The following is a 20,040-nucleotide window of genomic DNA, read 5'->3' on the forward strand; positions in this document are numbered from 1 at the left end:
GAGCATTACATCACAAATATTTCGAGAAAATGATGGACTTTTTTTCCTGCAGAGAAATTAGTAAGTAGTAAGGTTTTCTCCATTACCTCTAAATCCTCTTGAACAGAAAACCAGTTTATTCTTTCAGAAACCATATGAACCAAGTGTGCTAACACACTGTAAGGATACATGAATTGGTGTCCTCCAAGACTGGGCTCCCCTTACACTGCTCCAGGGCCAGAACTGGGAGCCATTTCAGCTCCTGTGGGACTCATCTGTAACCTGTCAGAGACAGGCTGTAATGGTGTGTGTGTGTGTGTGTGTGAGTGTGTGTGTGTGTGTGCATGCGCACGTGTGCGCACATGCACTGTGTGTGGGGGGGGACTGTTGTGTTGAGTAGGAGACTGTCCCTGTGTTGAGGATGAAAGGGCCAGGCCAGAGCCTGTGGGCATGACTTGAATTTCCTGGTACTACCATCGTTGACCATAGTCAGGTCCCCTCAAAAAAACAGGAGGCACCCAGGGTCCACACGCGGACCTGTGGCAAGCGTTACGGTGCAATCACCATGCCCAGCGGCATTAAGCTAGGAAAGGTGTGAGGAGGTAAAAGCTCCAGCGCCCCCTGGCTCTCCAGGAAGGGCTGTGTGTGGCTTGGCTAAAGCATGGCGCTCTGGATCTGTCCCGTAGACTGAGCGGCAGTGACCGAAATGCTTGCTCTACTCTGCCCCTCACAGAGTCACTAGTCATGTGGGGCCACTGCCCTCAAAATGTGACAAGCGTGACTACGAATGGATTGAATTTTAAATGTTATTTAATTTTAAGTACTTGAATGTCAATGGCCACACGTGGCTGGTGAAGACGTACTGAACAGCACAGTACTAGATCCTTGGCAGAGAAGCTGGGGAAAGGCCTTCTGTCCTCACCGGGGCCAGGTGTCAGAGGTGGAGAAGCACACAGCACCCCCTGGGCCAACATGAAGACACTGAATCTGGACAAAGGGCGCCCTCCACATTCACCCCGGGAACAGGCTGTGTGGTCCAGGTACCTTTCTCTTCCAGATGTTTCTCCTACTTGGGCCACATGTAGAAGTTCGAGGTTTTCTTTTTACTACCATGTTTCCCTGAAAATAAGACCTAACTGGAAAATAAGCCCTAGCATGATTTTTCAGGATGCTCATAATATAAAATCAGCCCTACCGTATTTCCTCAAAAATAAGACCAGGTCTTATATTAATTTTTGCTCCAAAAGACGCATTAGGGTTTATTTTATATTACAAGCATCCTGAAAAATCATGCCACAGCTTATATTCCGGTTAGGTCTTATTTTCGGGGAAACATGGTATGGAGAGACACATTTTACACCAAATATGTAGTTTACGGTATCCAAATCACATCTGATCTACTGAAATTTAAGGAAGGAACTTTAAGAGCCAACATGTGCGAAGGTGCAACGCTGGGAGCACAGAGCACAGAAAATGTCTACAGCATGGTCTCCATCTGGATGCTTTGACAGTGCATGAAGGGGGCCAAGACAACATCACAAAGTGTTTTAGTGGCTCAGGGTAAGAGTGATGCCATGACCCCCTGGGGAGGGGGTATTCTTGTCCAATGTCTGGGGACAGGAGACAACTGAGGCAAACTCACTCCCTAAGTATTTCTTGTTAAAACTCAGCAGGATTTCCAAATGCATCATTAGGGAACAGACTTGCTTCAGAGTCAAGTGACATTCTTGAGTAAGAGCCACTCTTTCTGAAACCCTCCCACCAAGTCTTCTAAGATCCTGTTGCCCCTAAATCCTTTTTTGAATCCCTGTGGAAGCAGAGGTTACTTAGCTCCTTGGTTTCCCGTGGCCAGTCATGACTGCCATGCCGCTGAGCTCCACACCCCCCAGGGGCGGCATCTGTACCCTTGTTTTGCCCGTGAGGTCGCCAGAGCCTGTGCGGTTTCAACAAATTACGGAATCCAGAGGCGTTGCCTGGTCTGCTTCTGCCAACCATGCCCATCCCCCCGAGCCCCAGAGAGGGGCGTTAGAGCCACTTCTCAGAACTGGACATTTACAGATCAAATCCATGGTCCTAGAAGTTTTATTACAAGGTATAAATGGAAGTGCATGGGTGAGCCCTGGGGATAATTAGGTGCGGGCTGCACAGTGTTCCCATGTGTGTTTGCGGATAGACAGAGTCCCGGCCAGAGAGGACACAGCTGCTGAGCGTCCCAAAATAGCCCTCACGTCACCATATGCGCAGCCTTTGAGGCTAAGAAGCCAAGTCACAGAGACCAAGAAACCATGGCCAAGCCTTCAACCCAGAGCAAGACTGTTCATGTCCTTCTCATGAGAAAAAAAAAAAAAAATCCCACATGAAACAGATAGCAAACTGTCTGGCAGAAAATAAGTACAGTGGACTTGGAATAATGCTAAACACGAATCTTAAAGATGGAAACCATTCAAATTATCTTGTGCAGATAATGTTACAAGTGGGTTTTTCTATCAGAGCAGTGCACACGTTCTCTCTCTGAGAGTCATTTTATGTTCATTCATCTACAGGTCTCATGGCATGTGCTGAGAACACAGCCATTCTCGCTAGGCCCTCTTCCTCCTAAACTTGCAACCTCTTGAATACAAATTCCCAAGGAACAGCGTCCACAAATAAAAACCTGTTAGTGCGCGCTCTCTCTCTCTCTCTCTCTCTCTCTCTCTCTCTCTCTCTCTCTCTCACACACACACACACACACACACACACACACACACACACACGAGGATGTACTACTCTAACATCTAACACATCCAGAGTCTTTGCAGTGAAAGGTACACACAGCTGCCACTATACCCAGCATACCAATAAATTCAAATTTGGTGGAAATTTTGTTAGGCTTTAAAGATGAACTTGCATGCTATAAAGTCCTACTAACTAGTTCTAAACCAGTGGTTCTTAGCCTTGGCAGCTGCACTTGGTGGGAGCGGTAGTGGAAGGCCTTAATAATTAAAGTCCAGAGGCAGGCCACATGCCAGACCACATCAGAATCTTGGGAGGTGGCCTGGGCAGTAGTGGGTGAGATAAGCATGGGTTATGGCTGTGTGCAGGCAAGCTGGAGAAACTTGGCTGTACAACTCTGCACAAGCCACCCATTTTCTTTAAGCCTAACTCCTCGCCTAGAGACAGAATGATTCCAAAAGCCACGATGGATGCTTTGTTCTGAATTAGTTCTGTTCCTGGTCTCATCCTATTCACTTTTCCCGGCCCCAAGCAAACCTTATTTTGTTATGAGTACAGCAAACTTCTGTGTACAGAGTAAAAATGTATATTTCACCTTTTTCTCCAAACTGATCCGACTGCCCTTCCCAGATAACTGCTGCTCACAGTTTGATGTCTGGCTCTCCATATATTCTCTCTTCTCTCTCTCTCTCTCTCTCTCTCTCTCTCTCTCTCTCTCTCTCTCTCTCTCTCTCTCTCTCTCTCACCTGTATATGCTGATTTGCATCTACACAAAGTAAATAACAATCCAATGTAGCCTACATCAAGTGCACGTACGTGTTTAAAAAACACTTTATACCTTGCTTTTTAACTGAAATAATTTGGACATCTTTATATTTTCATCTACAAAGACTTCACACTTTTAAAAAGACCACATGGGATTCCTACTGGTATGTATTTCTTTTTCTTCCTCCCTTCCTTCCCCCCTTTTTTTTTGCTATTGCAAAATAAAATGTTGAAATGAATTACTGTATGCATATATTTCTCCATTTTTATCAATGTATGTGTGTAATAAGCTCCTAAAAATGAAACTGTTGAGTCAAAGCACATGTGTGTTTCAGATTGGCCCAAGGTCAGTGCCATTATCCACCTGTGAGTGTCCTTTGTCCCCACACCTCGTCACACAGTAACCTCTTAAACTGCAGAGAAGCAGCACATATTCCTGCCTTTTGGGTTCTTCTGCAGTTCTACCTGCTTATCAGTGTCTTTGATTTATTTTTCTATTGGGCTATGTTTATTTTTCTCACATAGAAAGAACTCAGTGCGTATTAAGTCTATTGGTACTTTACCACAGGCACTGAAAATCAACATATCTTACAGGTTTTCCCCCCACTCATTTATACATACTTTTCATTTGTATGGGGACTTGTTTAAAATTTTAGGAAATCATGGGCATCATTCTTTTTCTATTACGGTTTCATATTTTCTTCTTCACTCCACAGTTATTTAAAAACTCATGTAAGTTTTCTTTTAGTACTTTTATGATTTCACTGTTATTCTTCGTTCATTCTAGAACTTAGTTTGGTATAAAAAGCGAAGTTTTCTTTTTCCCAAATTATTAGACAGGTTTCCCAAGACCATTAATTAATAACCCATGCTCCCTCCCCTGACCGATAGGAAATGCCATCCTGGCCTTAAACTCATTTTCCACATCTAATTTGGGTCTCTTGGTCCATTCTCCATTGTAGCTTTGCCTTAAGATCTTGTAGAATTTGTCTCATCCATCACCATTTTTTCTCTGAGTCTTCTCACAAGTTACTCTAATTTTTTTTTTTTTTTTTTGGTCAATCGAAAGTGGAAAAAATTGTATCCAAGCATGTTAACTTTCTTCGTTTTGTTTGGTGTTTACATATACAATGTTCCATAACCATCTGTGCACGACACTTCGGCTGGCCCAGACATTGCCCCATCACACAGCAAGGCCACCATAAGGAGCGGCCAGACTCCACTTAACCACTTGTCATGGGCAGAGTCATCATGTCCCCCAAATTCATGTTGGAGTCCTAACCCCAGTACCTCAGAATGGGACTTTATTGGAAGTAGGGCCTTCATAGAGGTGATTAAATCAAAATGATCTCATAGGGTGGGCCCTAATGTGGCTGCTGTCCTTCTAAACAGGGGAAATCAGGACACTGACACCCACAGAGGGAAGACGATGCGAAGGTACAGTGAGAAGACATCATCCATAAGCCGAAAAGGCGCCGCAGAAAAAATCAACCCTGCCCACACCTTGATCTCTGAGTTCCAGCCTCCAGAACGAAGATGATAAATGTCTATTGTTTAAGCTGCCCAGGCTGTGGAATTCGTTCCAGCTACCCTAGGAAACTAATACAGTGACGCACTGGGTAACGATGTTTCAGTCAATGACAGATTGCATATAGGACAGCGGTTCCATAAGGTTATAATGCAGCTGGAACATTTCTATCACCTAGTGACTTCACAGCCATCAAAACGTCCTAGCACAAGGCATTACTCACGTGTCTGTGGTGGTGCTGGTGGAAACAGACCTATTGCACTGCCAGTCATATAAAAGTATAGCACATCTAATATGTACAGTGCAAAGTACTTGAGAAAGACAATAAACTACTATGGTACTGGCAGGCACATTTACTATACTATACTTTTTATCATTAGTTTTGAGTGTACGCTTTCTACTTACTGAAACAAAACCACGTTTGCTGTAAAACAGTAGTGGTGTTATGCCGGCAGCAGCTTCATTCATCTCATGCCTACCTCATCGCTTGACTGAATCCCTTCTTTTGTGTTTGATTTAATCTGATGTTGCTTTGTACAGTGACATGTCGCTGGGGAGCGACAGGCTGGACCATACACCTAGGTGTGCCGTAGGCTGTACCATCTAGGCTTGTGTGAGTGCACTCTGTGATGCTCGCACAACAAAACTGCCCAACGACACAGTTCTCCGAAAATATCCCTGTTGTTAAGTGATATAACACTGTACGCTATCCTCCCATTGATACTGACACAATTTCTAGAGTTTTCTGAGTAGAGATAAGCTAGAAGGAATATCTCGTACATCTCTTTGCAGACATTGTTGCATTCTTCAGGAAAATCACATGACTTTTCTACCTTCTTCCTACAATGCATCCTTTCGCCACAGTTACCATGCTGCCTTTCTCTGACTGAACCACTGACATTCCACCTGCACCACAAACATTTCCACAATGGAATGGAAATGAATTTGAAATTGTCCACCTCGCCCCCCTGCTCTATTCCAACCCTTCAGGACACCTTGTCCTCCCTCTCCCGACCCTCCTGACAGTAATGTGTGCAGACAGCAGCAGAGATTCCCTGTGTGGGGAAAACAGCAGACGTGCAGGACGCCTGAGCTCACGGCTTGCGGCTTGCTGCAGCCTCTTACACGAGCTTCCCACAGTGTTCTAGTTCACTCTGGATGGCAAATTGGGAAGTCAGCTTACTCTGTGCTGAACAGAAACATGCAAAAGCATCAGAAGTCTTCATATTAACCTCACATTGATTCAGGACTTTTTGTCCAGTTGCTATTGAATTTGCTTAATTTCTCAAGACAAAGCTATAACGATAATAATGTTTTCTATAACTGCTGGGAAAAGTGTGAAATCAACATATCAAACTGAGCTTATGACCTCGTGTTGCCTTCTCAGGCTTCCTCGTGTCCACCGATATGACTTGAATCTACAACTTCTTACCACTAGGCGCGACGGCAGATTCTTTTTTCTAGTCTTTATTAGAGCAGTGGATACCAATTCTGGTTCTGGATTAGAAATACCTAGCTCTAAGGCCTCGAATCCCATCAACGTCACTTAGTGGTTGGACAAGTCATTTCACCTTTCTGGGTCTCACAGCTTTTCAGCAGGTTGGAGTAGATCCCTGCCACCTCTAACATTCCAGGCATCACTAAACATGCTGCTAAGAAATTTTAGACTGGTGATTTCCTAAAAATCAGTAGAGACTTGACAATGCCACCCTCTCCTTGGACATACTATCTGCCTGAGCTACAGGATGGCCAGCCCAGCTCCCAGAGCAACAGAGAAGACCAGAGAAGCCCCAGCTCTGGGCTCTGCCCCTGCTCTAGTGAGCTTCTCTCCCTCCACTTTGCTGTCACTTCCTCCACACAGCAAAGACCATCAGCTGATTGGTGTTGCTAAAAAAAAAAAAAAAAAAAAAAAGGAAGTGGTGGACTTCCTCTTCAAGCCCATGCAGCCGCTATAAATGTAGAGAAAGAGAAGAAACAGTATTAAAACCAATAACACAGAATATAAATCCATAACCACTCTGGGATATCACTAGTATCCTGGAAACTATTGTGACCCTAGAAAGATGCAAAGCAAGGTGGGCTCAAACTGAAGAGGGAAACCACAGCAGAAGTGCAGGCAGAGGGGAGAGCAGTGAAGGTGAGAGAAGCCTTGGAAACGACAGAGCCCTGGGGTGAAGTAGGGTGGGGCAGGGTAGGAGCAGTCAAGCTCTCGCCAAACCCTCAGCTGTGGGCACCCCAAAGAGCAACAGAAGTCCCTCTGCATGGAAGGCATTCATATGGAGAGGCAGGGCATGGCCAATTCTGTGAAGAACAGGGCCCTGGCACCCACACGCTGGTCACTGGCTCACCTGCCCGCTGCACATCTCACCCACCTCCTCTCTCACAGGGAACAGGCTACAAGAGGGCCACACAACAAATTAAGCCTTAAAAATCTAACTCCTAGGGTACCTCAAAAAAAAAAAAAAAAAAAAAAGGAAGACCAGCCCTGGGGTGGGATAAAATACCTAGAAATACCAGGCACACAATGAAAGCTAACCCCATGAAGGAAAGCCACCAAATGAGTAGAAGAGCTGATGCCAAAGAAGACCGGTCAGGGAGCCGGAAGAGAATGTCCAAACTGGAACCAAGTGTAATAGGAAGGACCAACTGTAATAAAAACCAAGAGTCTAATGAATTGTTAAAAAATAAAGAATAAGCTACATTCCTTGAAAATGAAGCACCTGCTTGCTGAAATGTAAGATTCCACAGATGGACTGAATGACAGGATAGCCAGGGCTGACGTTCTTGCTGGAGACGAAGATTGACCTGATGGTTTCACGCAACACAACGCAAAGGGCAAAGAGAGGGACAGAATGAAAGAAGGCCATTCACTGCAACTCTGTTTATAATACCAAAATTAGGGGAAAGGGTCTGTCAATAAATGATATTTTCCACGCGGTGGAATAAAACACAATGATCACAACTAGGAAGGGCTTCCCCAACCCTGGCATGTTGTTGTTGTTGATTAAAAAAAGAAAGTTGCAGAATGATATTAGTATTAAGAATACACACACACACACCAAATCGTACCTTCTGAAGATACATGCATATGTACACAGGACAAATGAGGGGAAGAAAACACGCCCAACTGCCCTCCCACAGTGGGTGTGAGTGGGGCTGAGGGCAGAGGTCAAGAAGGGTGTTAGTGCTGCCTGTCCGACCTGAATTCTTTCTTCACAAATGGATCTGTATTTGTGCATCAGTTAAGCAATTTAACACTTTTCAAAAAGAAAATGATGTTCTCCCACCTAGGAGGTCAGAGAAACTAACTTGAGAAACAGGACTTACTCATCTGTGACCTGTTCGGGGGTGCTATTACCAGCCTCCAGCTAAGACTGCAGGGCAGACGCCCAGCTCCACTCACCTGGGAGAGGCCGTGACAGTTATGTCAGTTCTAACCACAGGCCAGGTAGGGGCGGGCACTGCCCTCATGCTCTCTGTTGTGTATCACAGTAAAATCCACTGTGAACCCATCTACGAAGACTGAAAGAGTAGCTTAAAAACACAGAATGGGATTTAAACTCTGTGGGACCTCAAACCTCAACTCTCAACCATGTTGATAAAAATACTCAGTAAATGTGACTTTGAGGCAGTATAGCAATCAAATGATTAAAATATTCTTAGCATTTAAGATGAAATCAACCAGTTTTTCTACCTCCACACATGCAAAGCCTGAGAATCTTGTAAAGGGGCAGCAGGAGATCACCCAGTGCTTCTGAAAGTGGACGTCAGGAGCGCCTGTTCCCTACATGCTCCAAAAACCATGCCCCATGGCCATGGAGGTGTGAGAACAGGCTGACACAAGCCCCTCCATGCACATCAGCTGCACAGCAGTTCTGAAGAATCCCACCGCATTATTCCTGCTTGCCCAACTTGATTCCACCCAGCATTTCACTTACTTGAGCAAGGAAAGCTCCCCAGGAATACCATTTAAAATCAAACCGAACCCACTCCAGGAATCTAGGACATCCAGGCCAGCCATGTGACGAAAGCTCCGGACTCGGACCCAACATTCCTGGGACAGTACAGGTTCCCATCAATCAGATCATAAGGCATCAGTGTCACATCAAATACAGAGGTGACACTGAGACTGATTTTAAGTGGAGATGCCAACTGCTAAACTGGAGTTAAAAATAATCTTTCACTAAGTATGATTCAGAATATGTCCTGTTGGAAGAAATTACAAAAGTTCTATGCTACAAATAAATAACCCTGCAAATGACAAGTCTGGGGAAGTGTTTTCAACAGTTATGACAATGGATTTATAATAGATAAAATGTACGTGAATATTAGTAAGAGGTATGTGAAGACCTCAAAGGATAAGACAAAGGGTCAAACCGTAGGAAATGTATTTAGTCAACCAATTCCCAAAAATATGCTTCAGTTATTAGTATCTGTGTAGCAAGACGGAAGAGAAACTGTCAGACTGGAGCAAGAAGACAGAAGGTTCCAGAAACAAAGGAAGAAAAGTGGAACCGATAGATTGCGTGGTATGTTTGACTCAGTGGGAAACTGAGTCAATAAGGGTTTTATCTTAGTGTCAGAGAGTCGGGGAGAAAATTGTAATAGGCACAGAGCCCACTGAAAAAACGCCAAACCAGAACGAGAGTTTACCCCAGGAAGAGCAGCAAGGGGTCCGAGAAAGAAAATGAAACTGTATTATACACCTTCCTTTAGCAGTAAACATCATCACAATGAAGTAAACACCAAATAGCACCTTCACCGCAAATTCTAGGATGATTATCCTGGGTGGTGGGGCATATAGGATGGCCGAGTGCTCATTTCTCAGAGTAGGAAGTCAGCAGGCACTGTCTAAATGTGATCACCCAAAACTTTAGCAAATAAGCACATTATAAGAAAATAAAGGGAGAGAATTCTAGAAGAAAAATAGCTATAAAAATATAAAATGGTTGCTTTTAGGGAGCAGTCGTAGAGGATGGGAAAATATTGTCACAAATTAAAATTTTAAAAAATAAAAATGAACTCTGGTCACACCAAAACATTTCCATGACAACTCAATAGAAATGGATAGATTTAATAAATTATCAGACTGGCCAAAACAGAATGAAGATTTATCAATTAAGACAAACAGAATGTCCTGTATTGGACATCAAATGCCATGCAGAGTATAACAAAACAAACCAATACTTAAACTGTGGCTTTTCCTGAAACGCTGCTGCCCTAAGGGCCTCTTCCGTTGACCCATCCAGGCCTGGGCCTCACTTACCCTCACACCAGCCTGCATTCCCCATAGGGCCTACTGCCTGCTCAGCTGTCTCATACCATACTTCTCACACTTAGCATGCCAGTCTGGAAGGCTAGCACGCTCCTGCGTCCGTACTCTCCTCTAGTGCTCCAGCACAGCAGCGAGGGGTACTGCCCCCAGCTTCAGAAACAAGGACTCCATTGTCAGAGCTAGCTGGCTTCCCCAGAAGAGAGAATGGTGCTCACCAGGCACTGCCCATCACACAAGCTTACAGTACACCCTGCATGGTCATCGTGGCATCACCAGTACTCTAAATCATTCCTACCTTCTTCCTCCTCTCATCGTCAGTCTTTGGTGGCCTCCAGAAATAAACACATGGTTTTTCCAAGAATAAAAGAATCAAGAGGGAGTCAATTTTGATTTATTAAATCTACTTTAACACATACTAAGTGTTCTTCTTTCTATTGGTATCTATGGCCTTGACTAAATCTGATTATACTTAATATTCCAATTCAACCACCTATCAAGAGTCACATGGCAAAACTTACATAATTAATTCTTAAGGGCAAAAAAAGTCAAAATGATGCAAAATAACTTTGTCAGACAAACTTACAAGCTAATAGAAAATTTCCCTGATAATGTAGTGTCAAAATGGATGATTTCTTTTTTCCTTTAAAATTTAGCCTATTTTTAAAAAATTTTCCCACAATTCCTCAGTTAAAAAAATTTTTTTTAACTCTTTTCCACGTGAAAAGGAACAAACCTGTTCAAATCAAAGTAGAAGAGTAAGATGATAGGACATAATTAAATCAGGCAATTTAATACCAATCTCTCTTTAAGATTCTGCCTTTTGATTTTAATTGCTTTTAAAGAAAAAAAAGTTCAGTATGCACACATTTAAAAAAAATTCTCCCCAAACGCCTAAATTTCTAATTTTTTCTCCACTCATTTATAGCTAAACCAATCCAGAAGTGGAAGAAAATGTTAAAACTTGCAAACGAGGGGCAGGGGAGAGAAGATGAGTTAGTTGGAAAAAATCTGTTACAGTGAAAGCTTTCTCAGCAAAAATGAGGTCAGATTGGAGTGTCCTGCCATTCCTTAGGCACAGAGGACAGAGCCAACTGCACAGTGAACAGGAGACATTTCTTCCAAGCACATACTGCAGTTGGAAATGGTGATAGTACCCTTTCCTTGAGTAACCACTGTGTTCTTGCTCTATAATCCCAGACTGTCAGAAAATCTGCTGTTTGAAAGTACATCAGTAAGGATGAAACATCCTATTCTTACTTGCAGGATTTATGTTTTGATGGTTATCACTGAAAATTCAGTGAAGTTCTGCTATTTCAGACCTCCTGACAAGAAGGGAATTGCCTATCTAATTACTGAAAAGTGTGTGTTACTGGGCAACAGAAAAGCAATGTCTTTTCAAAAGCAAACAGTAACTTGATAGAGTCTCACACAGACTCAGTCCTTTAGTCCAACTCCAAAATGCTCTGAAAACAGGTTTTTTTGGTAAGTTTTAGGGACTCTCATTTAGGGACAATGCCTGCCCTAAACTGACACACAGCTAATTACAGTCTTTATTTATTCCACGTAGTAAGGCTGTTCACAGTGTCAATCAATGCACAAACATTAATATGTGCCATTACAGGAGGCTGTATCGCAGTGGTAGCTACCATACGATGTCAGTGTGCACACATACCTGTCTAAATTCTGAGAAATGTCAATGCAGACTGGTGCAGCCGCTATGGAAGGCAGTGCGGAGGTTTCTCAAAAAATTATGAATAGAATTACCACATGACTCAGCAATCCCTCTCCTGGGTATCTACCCCAAAAATCTGAAAACATTTATAGATAAAGACACGTGTGCTTCAATGTTCACTGCAGCTTTATTTATGGTGGCCAAGACATGGAAACCAAAATGTCCTTCGATAGATGAATGGATAAAGAAGTTGTGGTATGTACACACAATGGAATACTATTCGGCGGTAAGAAAAGATGATATAGGAACATTTGTGACAACATGGATAGATCTTGAGAGTATGATGCTAAGCGAAATAAGTCAGACAGAAAAAGCAGAGAACCCTATGATTGCACTGATATGTGGTATATAAACCAAAAACAACAAAAGAGAAACAAAAACTCATAGACACAGACAATAGTTTAGTGGTTACCAGAGGGTAAAGGGGGTGGGGGGAGGGAGATGAGGGTAAGGGGGATCAAATATATGGTGATGGAAGGAGAACTGACTCTGGGTGTTGAACACACAATGGGATTTATAGATGATGTAATACAGAATTGTACACCTGAAATCTATGTCATTTTACTAACAATTGTCACCCCAATAAATTAAAAAGAATTCTGAGAAATGTCTTTTTCAATGCTAAAATTCTAACTTGGAATTCTAAATTGTGAAAAATCCTGCATTCCAAAACATATCTGAGCACAAGTGTTTTAAACGATCACCAACATGCAGTGTGCTGCCTAAGTGGTGTCCTACTAAGAAGTCTGGGTTAAAAACAGAGAAATCAGACCTGCACTCAGAATATTAAATATGAGCTGAAGGAAAGCTAAAGTGAGCTATTTCTGAAGTGCAAATCTACCAATCAAATGATCTTCCCGCCAATTTCATCCCCCAGGAAAGGTAAGGACCTAAAGTACACACGTCATTTTCATCCTGCCTTAAAACATTAAAAACATTCTAGTTACGACTATATAATCCTACATGTCTAAGCATTACAGACATAGAGAATACAAATCAACTTCTATTTTATTGCAAAATTTCTCTAAACACACCCATCTACATCATTGTAGATAGAACACAATGAGTTGATAAAATCGTTTCAACTGACAAGATTTCTCACTTAAAACACCTAACACTTTACAAGTATTTTAATCTTTTAGCTCAAATACAAATACATATATCTATGCACCATCCAGACTTTTGGCGGGGAGGGGCATTAATGAATTTAATTGCATTTAATTGAAATCCTGCCTGTGAAATAGCAATGAATTTGTCCTTATTAAAACAAACAAATTAGATACTAGAGTCAATTCCATTTCTTCTGGAAATTCTCCATCATCACGATTATTTATTATTATTATTATTATTATTATTGTTGTTGTTGTATTATTTAGTATGAAGATTCAAATGTGGGACAACTCCAATTCTTTCAACTAGACGCTGAAATGTTGAGGGTTTAAGAGACAGACCAATTCCTCCACTAACAGTTCCACTTGGGTTCAGTGAAATCTTTGGGGAGTCAGGCAAACTCATTAAAGTAATCTGCAACACTGTTTCCAACTTGGAACGATTTAAACTCTAATTTCTCCACCGAAGCCTTTCTAATACTTCAACATTCAAACAAACGAACAAAAGAATTGCCTTTGCATAGTTATTTAGGTGGGTTTAATATTTTAAACCATATTGACAAAAAAACAAAACAAAGAACACTTAACATTTACATTTCACTACAGAAAACTACCGTGCGCCCCCCGTGATTCACTGGCTAGTTAAGTTCCTTTACCATGAAAACGTGCCGTAAAAGGAGCAACCATGCTACATTTCGGTAGTAGTTAAGAAAGCTCCTGTGCTGATGCCCGCGCTCGTTCTCTGTGCCGTGTACGAAGCGTCGGACATACAGAACCCGAGCAGGCACGCGAACAGCGAGTCACTTCCACAAATGCCGTGGGATTTTCCAGGGCGTTCATGGGAAGGGACGGACGCCAGTTTCTCACTTTGCAGTTGCGGCGCCTGCGGACTCGGCTCCCGCTTCCCAGGACCCGCCGCTTCCACGCGGCCGGCGCCGCGGGCCACCTGGGGGCCCGCCCGGCACTGACCCCCGGCCCGGGCCTGGCGCGTCGTCCGGGCGTCGCACCGCGCGAGGCCCCGGGGCTAGGAGGGACGCGGGCAGCACCTACCTGCTTCTCGTCCAACGGCGGCATCAACGTCCGTCCTTTCTCCCAGGCCGCGTCCCCCGCGCGCCGCCTCCCCCGCGTCCCCGCGGGCCGAGCCCCCTGCGCAGGGGCGGCGCGGGCGGGGCGGCGTGGGGTCCCGGGCGGCGTGGGGTCCGGGGCGGCGTGGGGTCCGGGGCGGCGTGGGGTCCGGGGCGGCGTGGGGTCCCGGGCGGCGTGGGGTCCCGGGCGGCGTGGGGTCCGGGGCGGCGTGGGGTCCCGGGCGGCGTGGGGTCCCGGGCGGCGTGGGGTCCCGGGCGGCGTGGGGTCCCGGGGCGGCGTGGGGTCCGGGGCGGCGTGGGGTCCCGGGCGGCGTGGGGTCCGGGGCGGCGTGGGGTCCGGGGCGGCGTGGGGTCCCGGGCGGCGTGGGGTCCCGGGGCGGGGAGCGCGCGTGGGCCGGGGCGCGGGCAGGGCGGAGGCGGAGCGGGCGGGCCACGGGAGTCGCCTCAGCCGCCCCGCGCGCGGCGCTTCCTCATTGTGGGCAACTTCCTCAACGCGCCCGGGCAGGCCCCACACTTCCTCCCGGCCGCCGCCCCGAGAACGCGGGCGCCCCGAGAACGCGGGGCCGGGTCCACCTGGGAGGCCGGCGGGGGGGGACGGCGGCCGGTGAGCGCTCCACCCGCGCCCCAGGCACGGAAGCCCGGGACAGGGGCCGTCAGACACCTGGCGGGGCACTGCCAACAACGGGAACCTCTCCCCCCGCCGCCTGTTTTAAGGACCACAGCTGTCAGGGGCGCGCCCATTTCCCCGCGCAATTCCTCGGGAAGAGAACCTTCCCCTTGGGCGGCGTGTCCCCAGACACCCCCGCTGACCGGTGACCAGCAGGCCCGCCAGGTGACCTGCCTTAGATGCACGCCACACTTCAGGCGCACCTTTGGGTGGGCTCAGCCTGTCCAACACAGCCAGTTTTCGGATGGCTTCAATGACGACCAAGTTCTTGATACTGAGTTTGACTTGCGTCCTTCTGTAATCCCTACTGCGGTCTGCAGTCCGGAACTAAATAAATTGTTAAGTTTAACCCTTTTCTGTAGTCCTTAAAATGGTTTTAAAGCACCGACCTGGTTCCCCTCCCCCATCCTCTCTCCGCATTTTTTTCTTTTTCTGTTGGACAGCCCTCTTTGAAATGTCGGTTCCCCTGAAAGTTTCCAGACCCTCACATTTTTGGTAACACTGTTTTGAAAAGCTGTACCCTGAGCCAAAACACAATAACCAATACAAAATAGTGTGTTAGATTATAATTGCCATGGAGAAGAATAAGGCCATAGGGAGTGTTTACACTAGACTGGAGCCCCTCAGACTTTCCACTTGGCCATTCTCTTCCAGTCATTTTGCCATTTAATTTTTAACCCAAGGAAGGGTTTTTATTATGATTGTATTTGTTAACCACTGGACTTGTTGCTTCAAAGAGCCAGTAAAATAGCGGTTGTTCTCTAAAAGAGTGGAGGCTGCAGGAGGCTTTTAGAGTAGGCGATATTGCTGAAGACTAGGGGTCCTGCCTCGCGTTTACTGAAATTACATGTTTCCTTAGGGTCGCTAATGGCGGTGAGGTAGGTGATGTTCTAGATCCATCTGCCCACCTCACTGTAGCACTGGGTCCTTCCCACCTTTGAGTCGTCTTTAAAAACTTAATTAGTGTTCTTGTAATGATTTTTCAATGTTAAAATTATCACACAAATTCCTATGAATAGAAAAAATCTTCCTCAAACTCAACACATTTCTCCCAGCCTTTCTTCTTTCCCCCCAGGTGCTGAGTGCTTTTTATCTTTTCGCTGTGATTGTGTGCTGAGTCCTGGAAGCACTTCTAGCAAAATGCGTACCAGGATGATCTCAGGGCACCACGCACAGTCACTTTTTAAAGTCTCCTGTTCCCTGCAGAATCTTATTTTTATTTCTTTAAAAGCAGTCAGTATTGTTTCCGCTGGTTTTGTTGTGTTAATTCCACCACCTGAGGTCTCGCATATCTGCTTGTGTTGTCTGAGGGTTTCTGTGGTTCTTGTTCATGCCTTACTGTGTACTTGGTCATGTTAGACTGTGTGCTTGGCCACTTGTTGTCCCTGAAATATTTGTGGAAATTAGTTGAGGCCTGGGAAGAAGGTATTTTCTTTCAGAGAGAACTTTTCTTTGCTTCTGTGCGAAGCCTACGGTTTAACGAGTATTTGGACAATTTAAGAAAAGTCCTCAGGTTACTTTTTTGTCTTTTTTCTTTTTTTTGGATCACCAAAGTGATATGAATTTGAGATGGAAATTTGGGCACAATTTTGGTCAATTTGTAGTTACAGTTTCTCAAGGATGCATTTCTTCTGTTTCTGTTCTGTGCTTCCTTTCACTTTTATTTTGGAGTTGTTTCTTGTATTCCATGCCTTTCTCTTCCTTAGTTGACTCAGTCATTTTGGTGGATCACAATGTCCAGGAGTTTCCTGAGAAATGGAAGTACAGTGGTACCTCGGTTTTCGACTGTAATCCGCGAGTTCTGAAACGTTCGCAAACAGCTGACCGTTAGGCCTCAGGATCTTGCACTCAGCGGAAGCCGTGTGACATGTTTGACTTCTGAGTTGTGCTCGAAAACAGAAGCATTTACTTCCGGGTTTACGGCATTCATAAACCAAAATGTTCGTCAATGGAGACGTTCGAAAACTGAATACTTCTGTAGATATTTTAAAGACCTTCCATATCCAAAAAAGTTCTATCTTCAACTGTTATTGATGGTTTGGATGTGCTCTTCCAGCCTGCATGATTGTATAGAATTCTAGTTCAGAAATTACTTTTCCTCACAATTTTAAGCCATTATTCTATTGTTTTCTTGTTTGCAGTGTTGCTGTTGAGAAATCCAAACCATTCTGAGTCTTTTTCCTTTGTCTATTCATTCTGATTCTTTATCCTTTGAGCATAGTTACTAGTCGGGTGTTTTACTTGCCCACACTTGCTAGCTTTCTCCAGGCCTTCTGTTTACTCCTCTGTGGGTGACAGCTCCTTGATCCTTACATCAGGATCAAAGAATCATTGATTCTTTCTCTGTTCTGGGCGTCAGTTTTAGGGTTTATTTGTCCCTTTATGCCTGATTTTCTATAACCTTTGGGCATTGGTTATGGAGTTGCGTTGCAATAACTGGGTCCTCCTTCCTGCATGAGAATGGGTTGAAGGCAGGAGGGTTCACTCTTCATTGGGAGATGGAGAGGGAAGAGCTTACCCCACTCTTTTGGGGGCAACTTTGAGCCTCAGCTCCGTCCCCCAGTTAATGTGGGTCCCCGGAGTCCTCAGACATCTGACAGTCATACAGAAGACTGACATTTCTCTTTTTTCTCTGCTCTCCACTGCAGACATTTTCACTACCTCATAGTCAAAAATGGGGAAAGCTAAGAATAAATTATCACTCCTCTTTCTTCTATCAAGATTTAAATGAGAATTGTCAAAATTTTGTAGACTCACCAGTTATGGTTTCTGGGAGGTGGGAACATGACCTCCCCCTGATCCCCTCAAACTTCTGGTTTCTGTATGAGCGAGCATTTTCTGAAGTCCATCTCATTAAGCCCTTCTCCTTTTTTTGTTTGGTTACTACTGGTAACTTTTACATTTTTGTTTTCTCTTCCAGTTTTGCTTGGGTGGCAGAGAGGGAGGGGATCTTTTTTTTCTAGGTAGTGGGACCTTGAAACTCCATGAATATTTCATTACTTTTATCCAGAATTTAATGCCAGACATTTTTTTTTTTACTGTAGAATATATCCGTACATTGTACATTTTAATATTTAGAATGCAAGGTCCTCATATTTAACTCTTTCAAATTAAAAATACATGAGTTACACATGACATGTTAGGATGCTTTAGGTTGCAAATAAAAGACTACTCAACTCCAACTATTGAAATGGTAAAATTTGATTGGCAAAAAAAGGGGAAAGTTCCAGAGTGAGGACAGCATCAGGTGTACTTTTATACAAATCATTTTAAGTTGAGATGAAAGTCACACAACACAAAATTCACCATTTTAACAATTTTAAAATGTAGGTGTACCTTAACAACATGTAGTTACTTAACCCTATCTTGTCTTAAGAAGGCAGGTTATTTTTGCTAGACCAGCTTCGCTGAATCTCAGTGGTGGCCACCACCTGGACACATCTATCTGCCAAAATGCAACAGAATGTCACTGGAGGAATAGCCTTCTTCTGCTGCTCGGCTCCCTCACCCGTTCAACCCTGATTTAAAAGGGACCTTTCGCCTACAAATGGTGGACTTCCTTCTTTTTCTGTTGTCAATGAGGTTTTGAACAAGAAAGAAAAAAGTTACTTAAGGACTAAGGATAGCATTTGAACTTAGGCCACACGTCATAGCCCAGTGGTGAGAACTCTGGTCAGGGGTCAAAAACACGGGCTATCTTCCCAAGGCTGCCCCTTCCCTGGGCGTGTGGCTCTGAGGAAGTCAAGCCTCCTCTGCATACCTCTGATTTCTTATTTTCTGTGAAATTCAAGTTGGCAAACAATTACAGTAGTACCTCGGGTTCTTTTTAATTTTTTTATTTTTATTTATTTATTTTATTTTTATTTTTTATTAAAGTACCTCGGTTTTTGAATGTCTCTGTTGACGAACACTTCGGTTTACAAACACCGTAAACCCAGAAGTAAATGCTTTGGTTTTGGAACACGCCTCGGAAGTCGAATATGTCACGCAGCTTCCGCGTGAAAGTTCCTGAGGCCTGGCTGTTGGCTGTTTTCAAACGTTTCAGAACTCGAACAGTCTTCTGGAACGGATTACGTTCGAAAACCGAGGCAACACTGTATTGTATGTCTTTATTGCAAGACGTGATCCTATACCCTGGAGATTAAAAAGGATGGAAAAATATGTGCTCAAAAATAACTCCTTCACATACCACAACAGGTAGCCATGTATTTGTCTAGCAGTTTACTTTTTAAAAATATTATTACAGCGGCCCTTAATATCTGAGGGTTCAACCAATCAAGTAGCAAAAATATTGGAGGAAAAAAATCACAGAAAGTTCCAGAAAGCAAAACTTGAATTTGTCACACCCAAGAATTACACTGAATCCACACAAATGGTATGAAATGGTATGAAAATATAGGTTATATGCAATTGACTCATTTGTTATTATTGAGTTGTAAGAATTTTTTACATATTTTGGATACAAGTTCCTCATTAGATACATAGTATTCTATTTTGAAGGTTCTCTTTTCACTTTCTTGATCGTATCATTTGCAGGACAATTTTTTTTTAAAAATTTTGATGAAGGTAAATTTAGTTTTTTTTTTGTTGCTTGTGTTTTTTGTATTATATCTAAGAAATCATTGCCTAACCCAAGGTCAAGAAGATTTACTCCTATGTGTTTCTCTAGTTTTATAGTTTTAGGTTTTACATTTATGTCTCAGATCCATTTTGAATTAACTTTGGGGTACAGTTTAGGACAGAAGTCCAACCTCAGTTTTGTGCATGCACATATCTAGTTGTCCCAGCACAACAGTAGTTATCGAAACAACTACAGTTGACCTTTGAACAATGCAGGTGTTAAGGATGCCAAACCCTCTCACAATCAAAAATCTGCATATAACTATTGACTCCTCAAAAATGTAACTGCTAATAGGCTACTGTTGACTGGAAACCTTACCAATAATGTAAACAGTCGATTAACACATATTTTATATTATATACTATATTCTTACACTTAAATGAGCTAGAGAAAATGTTATTAAGAAATTCATAAGGAAAAGAAAATACATTTACAGTACTGTATGTACTTATTGAAAAAAATCAGCCTATAAGTGAACCTGTGCAGTTCAAACCCATGTTGTTCAAGGTTCAAGTATATTCTGTCCACAATAAATTGTCTTGCCACACCCTTGTTGAAGATCAATGC

General features: G+C 43.7%; 1 protein-coding gene across 2 annotated transcripts in view; it reads right to left on the reverse strand.

The window, feature by feature from the left end:
* Nucleotides 1-14,232, reverse strand: part of SYK (spleen associated tyrosine kinase) — a 92,529-nt gene extending 78,297 nt beyond the window's left edge. For both annotated transcript variants that reach the window (XM_081066435.1, XM_081066434.1), the window contains exon 1: nt 14,151-14,232. The gene's annotated coding sequence lies outside the window, so the exon portion shown is untranslated. The remainder of the gene's footprint in view (nt 1-14,150) is intronic.
* Nucleotides 14,233-20,040: the final 5,808 nt, after the last annotated feature.

The sequence above is a fragment of the Rhinolophus hipposideros genome (assembly GCF_964194185.1).
Source record: "Rhinolophus hipposideros genome assembly, chromosome: 11".
Taxonomy (NCBI): Eukaryota; Metazoa; Chordata; class Mammalia; order Chiroptera; family Rhinolophidae; genus Rhinolophus; species Rhinolophus hipposideros.